The sequence below is a fragment of the Pelobates fuscus genome, chromosome 5 (assembly GCF_036172605.1).
Source record: "Pelobates fuscus isolate aPelFus1 chromosome 5, aPelFus1.pri, whole genome shotgun sequence".
Taxonomy (NCBI): Eukaryota; Metazoa; Chordata; class Amphibia; order Anura; family Pelobatidae; genus Pelobates; species Pelobates fuscus.
In genome coordinates, this window is record NC_086321.1 from 234,277,409 (window position 1) to 234,290,732 (window position 13,324).

General features: G+C 33.3%; 1 protein-coding gene across 13 annotated transcripts in view; it reads right to left on the reverse strand.

The window, feature by feature from the left end:
• The window catches only part of PTPRD (protein tyrosine phosphatase receptor type D), a 1,559,142-nt gene that overhangs the window by 1,076,305 nt on the left and 469,513 nt on the right, over positions 1 to 13,324 (reverse strand). The window lies entirely within an intron of this gene.

Sequence of the window (13,324 nt, forward strand, 5' to 3'; positions counted from 1 at the left end):
CATGTGCAGGAGTACAGCAGAGAGGTCTATGAAGGATCCCACGAGACTGCAGGATCTTCCATAGATAGAAATAATCTCCCTGTAACCATCACTGGTGATGGCTGATAGATTGACACTTATTGACAGCGGTAGCTCTGCCTACTGTCAAGAAGTGTCCGACGGAGGAAATATACCGAGACAAAGCAGTCCCTACTTTGTCTCAATATATTTTTTGACTGGGTTGCAATTTCTGTGAATTCCATCACAGTTAATATGAGTATTTCAGAAAGATTCTATCTGCAATACCCATCATTTTGTATGACATGTTTTATTCTTAGCACATGAGTCTGTTCTCACTTCTAACAATTCTGGGTAATTATATAGTCACATGGGTTGTCTAGGTTGGAAAAAGTTCATCAAGGTCATCCTCGAAACCCACTGTATTATGCTGTTCATCCAAAGAAGGCAAAAACCCCAACGGAAGCCATTTCTATTTTCCCTCAAAAGTCCCTTTTTGACTCCATAATGGCAATCTGATTTCTCTTTGGATCAACAACCTGTTTACATATACACTTGAATATTCGGTTTATGCAAAAAAGTATCCAGATGATTTTAAAAAAATAATCTATAGATAAGACAACCTCTTCAGGTAAGAGTTCTACATCTTTATTATTCTTACTGTAAAAAAAAAAAAAACCTTTCCTCTGCTGTAAGCGAAAATACCTTTCTTCCAATCTCAATGGGTGACCTCTTGTTTGTTGTACATTCCTGCTAATGAACAGGTTAGCACATAGTGGTTTGTATTGACACTGTGTATATTCATATAGTGCTATTATATCTGTATACCCTATCCTTATAATTTATGTTTTACATCCCCTTTACTTATTTTGTGGCTTGCTCCTGTACTTTTTCTATTCCTGCAATATCCTTCTTTAAAACTAGTGCTTAAAATTGCACCGCATATTCAATGTGGGGTCTTACCATTGATTTATAGAGGCAAAATTACATTTTGAGCATGTGACTCAATACCCATTTGTATACACCTTACTAACTTATGCAATACCAGACCAGCAGTGCATACTTTTGCCTAGTTTGCTATCTTTAGGCATTCCAAAGTCCAGTTCATTTAATGTTCCCTATCTCAGCCCAATTCCATGTACAAGTGGTTTGTGAGTTCCTTAGTCCAAAACTTGTTGACTCTGTATTTATCTGTATTCAATTTTATCTACCACTTGCCTACCCTACCACCCTATTTATCCAAATCTTTCTGTAGAGAAATTTATTTGCTGATGTATTTATTTCTATGTCCTATAAATTGTACAAATTTGTTTCATTTCAGAAACAAAACAGGATACAGAAGATCTAACTGAATTCAAGAAGATCTATTATCGACAAATTGGTAATTAGTTCCATGTAGTATATACATTATAAACCCATCACGGAGAATTCCGCTACTTGTAGCCAGTAAGCTATTAGGCGTTCACCTGCCTGACATTTGTTCTGTGTCTTAATAGCTTTGCTAATTATACGCTTAACCTTGAACTTTGCAACAAAATATTTAATGTAATAATGTTTTTAAATCATCATTTCTTGTGCATTGCTTAATTCTAGTAAAATATAATATAATTGTTTTGTATGTTTAGTTGAATACATTTTAATCAAATTCTTAGTGTATGAAGCTACTCTGAGCTAAGAACATAATCACAGAAATGTTTTATTACCACTAGTCTGTGCTGTTGGCTAATTTCTGTATTTAAAATAAAAAATAACTTATTATATACATATTTTCAATATGCATGTATGGATAGATAGATAGATAGATAGATAGATAGATAAATAGATAGATAGATATTAAATTACTCCATGATATATATTCATATATATACATAAAACCTTTTTTTTTTTAAAAATAAACCATTGCCAATCGATGCACTGCTGGGTACATCACAAACTATACACCAGTTTGTTCCTTCCCTCTCTTACAGATTATTCCCTATTTTCAGCCAACAAATCAGTGACATTGAGTCACTAGACAGCTCAGGTGGACATTTCTGGAATCCAAGATTGTCTTTAAAAATGTTGAAATTCAAATCTGAAGACAACACAAATTGCTGTTTAGTAAATATAAATAAATAAATAATAATTCTATATAGGCTGGATAGTTAAAAAAAAAATCTATGTTTTGGTTTGTTTGCTTGCTTGGAAAAAAAACATGCAAAAAGTACACTTATAAGTATACCAAAAGGTAAAAATAGTTATTTTAACTTGTTAAATCGTGCATCGTTGCTTAGAATAGCATTGTGTAAATAGCAATAATTATCACATTTTAGATCATCTGATGAAAGCAAATGATTAATATCTTTTCAATTTGCTACAGTTTCTTTGATCTTAAATCTAAAGATTAATATTTTAATTATGTTTTAAATTCAGAAGCAGATGGCAACACATAATTCCTTAGACAAATATAGTCACATGTGTTAAAAATAAAATAAATAATGCTTTTAAAGTAGATGTGATTAAGAAGAAAATATTCAAGGAGAGGGGGGTAAAAATGTATCCTTGGATGTTGTGGGACTGCAACTCATATCATGTTCTATCATTTTCTTTTTGCTTGTGATCTGGGGCAGTTGTTCCCAGTACTCATGGCCCAACAACAGTCCAGGTTTTGTTAGTATCTCCAGTGGATTAAAAAAGGGAAATACGTAAATACTGGACTGTTGGTAGGCCATGAGGACTTATTTGGGAGCCACTGAGTTAGGGTTTAAATTAACATTGTTAATACTCACCATATTTACCCCCAACTTCCAGATTAAGCAAAATTCCTACAGCTCTTTGGGATTTGTATGCTTAATGTGAGTTGCTATGTGATGATTAATGTTGTCAGTGTTTTTTTTTTTTTGCCTACTCTGCTTTTTTGGCTTGGAGCAAGTGAAAAACAGCAAGTACAAATCCATCAATTCAACAAATTACACAACTGAACAAATAGAAGGAACATAATAGTAATAATAAATTGTACTGCTAATCCACCAATATAATAATTACCTATAGTACTATAGCCAACATATTAAATCAACTTATATTTATGTCTTGACCCTTTAATATCACTTCAATGATATAATCAGTAAAAACACAATCATGCTCACTGTGATAATGCTAACATTATATATATTTTGCTAAATTTCCCAAAAATTTTATCTCACCATGCAGATAAACAATGAAAAAAAGCGGCATATATTCTATGACATATATTTGCTTGTCACCTGTTAGATTTTCAACACTAATGGTCTTTGATAAGCCTGGGACTAAACAGATGTAGAATGTGGTGTGGGTCAAAAGGTTTGGGGTCTGGAACATACAGAAATTCAGTTGAACACAACTATGCAGTATTTCAGTTGAACACAACTGATAGAAAACTTTGCCAGGTAGCACTATGAGTATAAGGATGCATCATACAATGTGTCTGAAAATAAAATTTATTTTTATTTTTGTCTAAGATATAATTCACATAGCCCGTATTCACACTGATGATAGAGTTCTACTGGACAACACTTGAAAATGAATATATATGTGCCCTTCACATTGCTTACACTTTAATCATAGCTGCTTATGAATAAACTTCCTACTGGGTGTTAATAATATTAAGTATTTATTTTTAGGTGATGCCAACAACCACTGTATAACCCATGTCAAAAACTGCTATGCGACTTTTAGTTTGGATCTTGATAATGAATAAGCTCATTAATCTGTGAATGATCTTGGGTGGAGATGGAAACTTTGAATTGAACTTTGTTTTTGGTTCATGTACTGTATATGTTATTGGACAATGCCTACAAATGTACTGTGTATCTTTTACTTATAATAGATGAATTATTGAGTAATATAGAATCTATATATTTATAAATGTATATATTTATTATAGTTGATTAAGGACTCTATGCAAAATCAATGAATTGCATATAAATATAAGAACTGGTTAAGATTTTTTTGTCTTAGTTGTGAACAAATCTTGAAATTGGTTTTAAACAGATTCTTACATCAGTAATAAGTATTATCTCTTAACAGGGGTATATGGGCATATATAATTAGATTTAGAACAAGTGATTGCATAATCACTTATCTAAGTGACTGATTTAAATGCAAACAAGCTATGTGACACTGTAATAATGACATAAAATGGTTACACAACATACACAGTTTGGTGAAAAGGGTGCATCTGCACTAAACAGCACCCACCAAAAATAACTATTTCCACAAATACAATAAGTCATTATTTTATTATAAAAATCATCCACAATTAAGTGTAGCACATATCCAAAGGGTGAACTGTACAAAAGGAAAAATAATCTACCAGAATTAAATTGTCATCTAGTAATTTATATGAAGTGATTTATGTAAAATAAACATAAGAACACACATATTTCACTATGCTTTGTGTACAAGAATGTAGGAGTGCAATTAGAATCATGCACTTGGTTAAGAGCTATGATCAGGGCTTTGTATTACTGATGTCATGGATGTCCAAAATGGGTATATGGTTCATTATACTGCCAAAACTGAGCAATGAGAAGAACATCTTGAATGTGGTCTTCACACATGAATTGTAGGGGAAAAAAGGTTCTTTTTCTGAAGTACTGTTATTATAGACATTATCCCTCTGTTGTTATGGACAGTTTTGGAATTGGCAAACTCCTTCCACCAGATGTTCTCCTTTTGGTATCCAGTTGTAAGTTTACTGGTTCATATTATCTGTTGGAGTCAGTAAGGTTGGTCATGCAGGCCATATGTTATAGTTCTCTACAAACTGATCTTGACATTGCATTCAAGTTTGTCTTCCTGCTTCTCAGTTTTGGCAGTATACTAAAAAGCCATTTTCATCAACCATTACATCTGCAAGTAGAAAAAAGGAGAAGGTCCAGGCACTCTAAAAGCTCAAAAAGGCAAATTTATTAGGAACACAGTGTAACAAACAGCAACGTGTTCCTAATAAATATGCCTTTTTCAGCATCCAGCATAGGGTTTGTTACTAGTCCCTCACCAGAAGCAACCATTGTAATGTTCAGTTAAATGAGTGCAGTTTCTGCTATCTTTTTGAACCATAACATCTACAACACAGAGTCTGATCATGAATCTGAATCAAGTGAGTGATTCTAATTACAATCCTACATTTTCTTAAACAAAGGGTTTTGCACTTTGTATTTTTTTTTATTGGATTTTAAATGATAGCTAGCGATATATACAGATGGATGATAGTATGTAGATAGATAGATAGAAAACTAATAAAATCTGTCAGCATTGACATTGCTGTTAAGTGAGTGTGCTAGATCTTGTGTATTTTATAATTTGGCCCCCAGCAGCACCCCATTTATGCATGTTCAGGTGAGTGCAGCCCCCTGGTTTCATATATATAACCAACTCCTTGGTTTTGCACCTCTCCCTGTCACAGGTGCCTCATCCAAGGGCCCTATTTAACCTTGTACTGCAGAGAGCCCCAGAAGGAATCCCCCCCAAGTAAGTGGGTTAATTTTATAAGAGCAGACATTAGGCGGTTAGAGTAAAACCTGCCAAAGATGGGGTGAATTGACATTGTGGCAGGCTTATGCAATGTATGATCATATAATGTAACTAAACCCCCATTATTTTTCCCTAGATTAGGTGTTAAAAAATAAAAAACTAATACAATCTGTCAGCATTGAAGTTGTTGTTTAGTTGATAAGTGAGTGTTCTGGATCTTGTGTATTGTATAAATAGATAGATAAATAGATAGGTGATAGATAGATAGATAGATAGATAGATAGATGATAGATAGATGCACATAGTACACAGCAGTGGTAGTAATTTGAATGAATCCTATATATCCATTACTCAGCCATAAGCCATTAGTCTCAGCTCACCACAATGTGTTAAGCGATATGATCCACATGAATTATGGATGTTTTCTTTCAACTTTGGACAAATTTCCATTTACAAGCCCTCTTGAGATATTTTAGCATTATTCTGTAATTACTTACGTGCTCAATATTTTACAATGAATCAAATTTACATGACTTCTGGAGACAGTGGGGAATTAAAAAAGAATACTACAGTAAGTACAATGGAAATATCCAAATCTTTACTTTATGAAGTGATTATTAGAACTGATCCCATATTTTGTTCTTGTGGCATATAATAGATGTTGGGGAGAAAATAATCTTTTCTGTTGTGTTTAAAAAATGAACTAAACATAGGTGGGATGGAACTCATTCGGAGGTCAGGTTAAATTATGTCAGTCATAGCTTTGGTTAAATGGGAGCTGTCTTTTCTGTGGAATTTTCATAATTCATAAAATGATGAAAATCTACTATAATTATGAGATGTTCTATTTTATTTTAACGTTAAATTGCAATATATTATGTTGCAGGATATATAGGTTTGCATTTATACATTTAATAGGATATTTAAAGATCACAAATACATATTTGCTCAATACAGAGATAGGCAAACATATTTCCTTTAAATAATAATCCATGAATTTGTTGGCAACCAATTTATCAGATCTGTTTACAACTATGGCTGAAATCCTTTACCAGTTCAATTATAGTGATTATATAAATCACTATATATCTAGGAGCTATATTGCTCAACAATTCCTCTATGATACGAGTAAACAATAACGCATCATACATTAGCAGGTGTTGTTCGATTATATGTATATGAACCAGAAAAAGTAAAATTCCCCTAAAAGAAACTCACGGATAAGATCATTCACAGACTAATATAATGAATACAATTGGATTTGTTCACTAGAATGGGATTTGTGCAGACTTGATAGGAAAAATTGTCCACCTCAGCTATTTCGAACTTGGCAATTATAGCATAAAATCCAAATCTGTCTCAATCATTAGCTAAGTTGTTAAAAATATGAATATGATGGAATAGATATCTTACTTAGCTTTCTTTTCTTCTGCTAGATTGAATATAAAGTAGCCCAACTTGACACCGTCCTATCCAATTACTCATTAATTTCATCATAGAATTTTTCAGCTAAAAGGCAGTTTAGTACATATACTCTAGATACCATTGTGTTATTGTTTTTGTAGTTGTACAGGTAAAGCATGCCAACAACCCTCCTTTTCTCATGGCATTTTGTTGTTCCAGATGCATGGAGATAGCTACCTACAGACCTTTTTATGGTATCAAACTAGTCACATGTGACTGCTGATGTCCTTTCCAAGATAATGTCCCACTAAGGTCAAGGAAAAGCTGCCATATCTAACCCCTACTTTCTATTGAAGCAATAAGCCATGTTCATCAGTTGGATTTTACAGCTGTTAGTAAATAAAATCCTTAGACACAGATAAAGAGATGGGAATTTGACAACATTTGCTAAATCTTAAGTGCATAACATTTTCACTTGGCAGAGTGCATGGTACACTTATAAAAGTATTTTTATGATGTTGACTGCTGTAACATAAATGAAATGCAGGGGTGTAATTTTACTTATTGCCTTAGGATACAAAATGACTAGGACTAGACACAAGCAGACCTTCTATCTTCTGTAGAATATATTGCAAATGCACAGAGCTAAAATAGGTTTGGAAAATACACGCAACTAGTAATTCATGAAATTCAACAAAACAAAACATGCTACTTTCAGATGCAACTTTTTCTCAAATCCCAAACAACAAAAAGGAACCAAAGAGGGAGGAAATTAAAAAACAAAATGTAGTTTGTTGTGCTAATTAGGATACGAACGGCAATAGGAAAAAAATCTCGGTTGAGTGGGAGATACTTTACTTATTTGTCTGCTTTAAATTATATTTTGTGAGATGATAATCTTTGAATCGAAGAATGTGGGAACATTTTTATTCTTGTCTAAACTTTTGCTAGTCAGTAGTCGACGATTACCACCCAGCAAGTCTAAAACCTAAGTAAAAGACAAGTTAATAAATGCAATCTCTTGAAACATTCCAAAGGAAAAAAAAAACAAATGTGTTTCCTATAGCAGTGGTTCCCAGCCCAGTCCTCAAGTACACCTCCCTCCCCCCTAACAGTCCAGGATTTAAGAATTACCCAGTCGTGTCTAAAGTGTTATTAGAAAGAAAGAAAGAAAAAAAACACTTTAGACACAATGGGATAATCCCTAAATCCTGAACTGTTAGGGGGTACTTAAGGACTGGGTTGGGAACCCCTGTCATAGAGGAGTGGTTATGAGAAGTAATTGAAAAATGCATCTATTTATTAATTTGCAAAATGAGGAATGCTAAGTAGTGGTCAGTACCAGTGGAGATGCAGTCAAGGATGCAACATGGATGAGTATATATTTTACAGCTGCAAACATCTTCCAGTTGTTGGTATCAGCAGTGCTTAATATTTGCTTTTTACCAACAAGAATCGATAATAGCCCATTGTTGGTCATAAAATGTCATAAAACGCTTGTGCTAGCCAAGTTATGCAAAAACATGTTAACTGCAATTTATTGAAACATTTAAACCATAGTATATAACTCTATGACAACAACAGCCATTAGTGTATAGGCAAGGACTGTAGTATATCTTATGCTTTATTCTACAATTTTATATGCTGAAAATAATTCCATATATTCCATCATTCAGTGATGACGGAGTATGAAATAAGGGTGCTGAGCCAACTGAGCAGATTTTGTATGCAACAGTAGATGTCCCCTGCATTGAACAAATGTATTAACTATACATGGGTATCAAGTGAGAACTATTTGTTCTCACACATGGTCAGTTTTCAGAAAGCAACCTTGCAGAAATGTTATCAAATTCCTTAAATACACCAATAAGCATTATATTAGACTTTTTTTTTTTTTTTTAAATATATATATACTTGTCCCACTTGGTGTATATGAAAAACATTTTAGGTCTGCTTCAATACAAATATTCTAATTCTTGGGGGACATATTAAAAGTAAAGTATTCTCATATAGTCTTCAAAATATATTATCACTGCTAATTTTTCTGTAAAGGTAAATAAACTAATGAACGTAAATGTAGTATTTCTTTTTTAGGTATATGCCACTTTTTCCTGCTCACACATTATCTGCAATGCAAGTCAACACAAGTCTAATAGTGAGGCTCTTAGTATGTTTGTGAAGCAAAAATAGTTATTTATACACATTGGCAATAGCATAAAGAAAATATCTGCAAATATATATTTCTACAGTTTAGAAAACAACAGTTGTAGATACCACAATTGTATATCCATTGAACATAAAATAAGAAAAGTAATGTTAATCCTTATTACAATATCAGTAATTTACTGAACTCATAGTGTCATTTTTATTGAATGGACTAAATTATTCCACACAGTATAGACCTTCTTGACATGTCATAGATTATGAATCATTCAGAGCATGTATATTACTGTGTCCTTTTAATTATACCTTATAGTAAATCTTCTCATGCCTACTATGAAAAAGTGTCATGTTTGCATTCTTTCCCATGCTGTGGAACACCGTAATCTGTCTTCTGTAGGTGTTCTTTAATCCTTCGTCTGCAGTATTAGACGTATACTAATATTTCTTCTCCTAGTTGAATGACACAATAATTTTTCTTCTACATCAAGAGACAGTGGTGTTGCTTTTACCACAGGGACTTAAGATCTCCAGAACTTGGTTTTAGGAGAAGTGCAGTCATCTGCTATGTCACCCCTCATACAATATGTTCCTCAACAAAATGTGCATTAAGGACTTTAGGTCAAACATCTATGATGATACTTCAATGCTATAAGAAGCCTATCGTAAATTTACATTTGCATATTAATAGGCATTTCATTTTCATTATTAATGATACACGTTTCACCTGAGAATAATTAAAACAGGATAGCAAGACTTAATTTTACATCTGCGATCTAAGTTGTATCTTTTGATTTATTACATTATGAAGCAAAGAAAATTTGACTATAAGGACAACTATTATAAGATTAAAGAAGGAGTATTACTATCTAGGGAGATATATATTATATTAATAAATTAAAATTAACATTAGATTAATATATTTATATCACATTTTAAAATTGATTGAGATCGTACATTTAAAAATAATATTCAAGAGCTTCAAAACTATTGTTTATTTTTACAATATGATCTATTGTGCTTTCATAAACCTTCTTTTGTTATTCACATTTTGACTAGGAATTATCATCGATGATAACTAGGCTTTTCTGCTGACGTTCATGCTACTTCAACAAAATATTATGGCATAGTATCAGATGACACAACACAATCTATCAACGTCAGAGTCATTTCGAGCAATTCTTCATCTCCTTCAATTGCGAAAGAGCCAAAATGAAGTCCAAAGATGATAAAATGGTTTGCTGGCATTTTTCAGTTGTGTTTTTAAAGGGGAGATGTCAGCAGTAACCTACATTGATACAGGAACAGGTTGTCACATTATGTTTCAAGAAATAAAAATCACTTTAGTACACTGAGGAAATTTGGTATTGATACTGAATAAGATTTCGTCTTTTTATGCTGTAACTCTTTAATGGACCCAAGAGCTACCATGTTAGGTACTCTTCTCCCCATCAGTCCATCATGTAATGTAAGTAGAAAACAAGCATAAAGAACATGTTTACTGATTTAAGAAGTACAGTAGTTGTATGACAGCAATGGCTGACCTCAGGAACCAAGATGTTTGTATATTTACTTTACTATACAGCTAGCCTTAAGACAGCGCAGTGACTCAGCACCAGGGACATCAGCGCTGGAATTAGGTAAATAAATAAAGGGTTTTAACCATTTATTCATGTCAGCGGTGAGGGAGAGGCAGAGGTTGCTATACTGGCAGGAATGCAGCTTTGTTTTTCTTGCACTATAGTATCCCTTTAAGCTAAACTTGTTTTGGTGTCTATAGTGTCCCAATAGGGAACCTAAACTAGGGCCTATTAATTAAAGAGTTACTCCAAGCATCATATGCCCACCTTACTAGTCTGAAGTGGTCATGGTGTCTTGATTCTGTACATGCAGTGATTTCCTATAAAATGTTGCACATTCAGAAATTAGCCACTTAGATGCCTGAGGTAAATTTTCACCTCTCCGACAATCAAAATTTGTTTTTAGCACCAGCATTTTGTGCATGCTGGCATCAGGCAGCCAATGGCAGCATATCTCCCCTTTCATGCCACCCCTGTCCTCCCCTCAGAAAGGTTAGTACAACCAAAATCAATGTCTAACTTTTTAACACATATCAGATGGGACTTTATGCTAGCAGCTGTTTCATATTAACAATTTACCAATAGCTTAGTTTGTGAAAACTTTTAAGATAATTTAAATGTGAATTAAGTCAGCCTAAAAAGCCATGTCAGCTATTATTAGTAATCATCCTTAAAATCTGACTGATAAAAAGTATACTGATAAAAACGCCCTTAATAATGATTGGGGGTCTACCAATTAATCAATATTTTTTTCATGAAGGGCCAATCAACTCCACTGATTGGGTCCTGAAATCTCGAGGGCTAAAATCACTCTCCTGAACAGGCACGCCTAGTGTGGAGGATTAACATGTAGCTGTATGTATTTGTATTTTTACATTTTTTTTGCTGGCTAGTTACATAGTTACATAGTTACATCGCTGAAAAGAGACTTGCGTCCATCAAGTTCAGCCTTCCTCACATATGTTTTTTGCTGTTGATCCAAAAGAAGGCAAAAAATAACCCAGTTTGACGCACTTCCAATTTTGCAACAAGCTAGGAAAAAAAATTCTTCTTGACCCCAGAATGGCAGTCAGATTTATCCTTGGATCAAGTAGTTATTACCATACATTGAAAGATTATATCCTTGAATATTATGTTTTTGCAAGTATGCATCTAGTAGCTGTTTGAACATATGTATGGACTCTGATAAAACCACTTCTTCAGGCAAGAATTCCACATCCTGATTGTTCTTACAGTAAAAAAACCTTTCCTTTGCCTTAGTGAATAGATGCAGTGGTCCTTTTTATCATATAATTGTTCAACTTTGGATGTTAGGACCATGTAATGTGAAATACTCAACATTTGCAAGCAAGGTCCCAGTTATACATTCAAATCTTGTTTTTAAAAAAGTTGTCTTTGTTTTTGTTTTTGCATTGATAGAGTGAGTTAAATTATGACTGTGCAATTAACTTGCCTTTAGAGCTATTTCACCCAACATTATGCAAGTTGGTTGCAAGTCTCTGCAATTTGACCTTTAATGGATGGATTCCGTGGACTAATCGATTTTCTGAACTCCAAATGTCACTAACACTTTCCTTTTACCACAATATGATTTGTCTCATTACTGGTGCAATATATGCCTTCTACCATTGCCTATGGTCAGATCGCAATGTATATATGTTCTCAAATCTGGAAAGCACCTTAGTGCTAATGCAAGCTATACAGCGTCTCTAATAACCCAAAACTTAAAATAGCAAGCTTACAAGAGTCACTTTATATTTAGCTCGCAATAAGTTAACCATCTCATTGCCAAGTAATAGATTTTAGTCAAAAGACACAATTGTAGAAAAAGAAAAAAAAATAGAAAAAAAACTATTTATCTGTTAATCATAAAATGATAGCTCAAATAAATAACAATTCTCCACAATGGCCATATGCCACTGTGCCCAATTAAACACATGCTTTACAATTAAAACCCTCATTTCCAACAAAGGCAAACTGGGATGTGGAATGGTTTCCAACAGTCAAAGCCAAAAACTGAGGAGATACATTTCCTAAAAGCTTTACTTGCAGCATGGCTATATTCATGATAGCAGAAAATGAATGCTGTTTTATTTTTATAGGTGAACATTTGTGTATATTTGAGTATGCAAATCATGGATTTGCTCTATTTCATGGTTCTTTGCAGATGTAGTAATCCAAAATTAATACATCCTTTAGAATTGTGTTTTGGATTTTGAGAATAAATGCAGAAAAGTAATGTACAATGTAAAAGGTGATAAGTCCATTAGCAAAATAGGGGAATATTTATTCTTGTCACAGCTCATACAAATGTACATATTTTTAGATAGTGTGAAGACCCACTGATTTCCAATTATTAGTGGACTAAAAATCTAAAAATTTTCTGACAGACTTTTTGTCACTAGACTTGGAAATTCACTTTGTTCTGAACTGCAGTTAGTCTGAATTTGGGCCAAATGCGCGATTGTCTGAATTTCCAAACTTCGAGACGAAATATAGCCGAATCACGAACCAAACAAAATGGGCAATTGCTGAGCTTGTTCATTTTGATTAATGGAACCAAATTAATGGACGCCAAAATAAGAGATGAATGATGGGAAAATGATGCTTGATGGCTAGAAGACAGAAACTAAATGTTTTAATCACACAGAAGCTAAATATTTTAATTTTAATCACAGATCAAGTGAGAA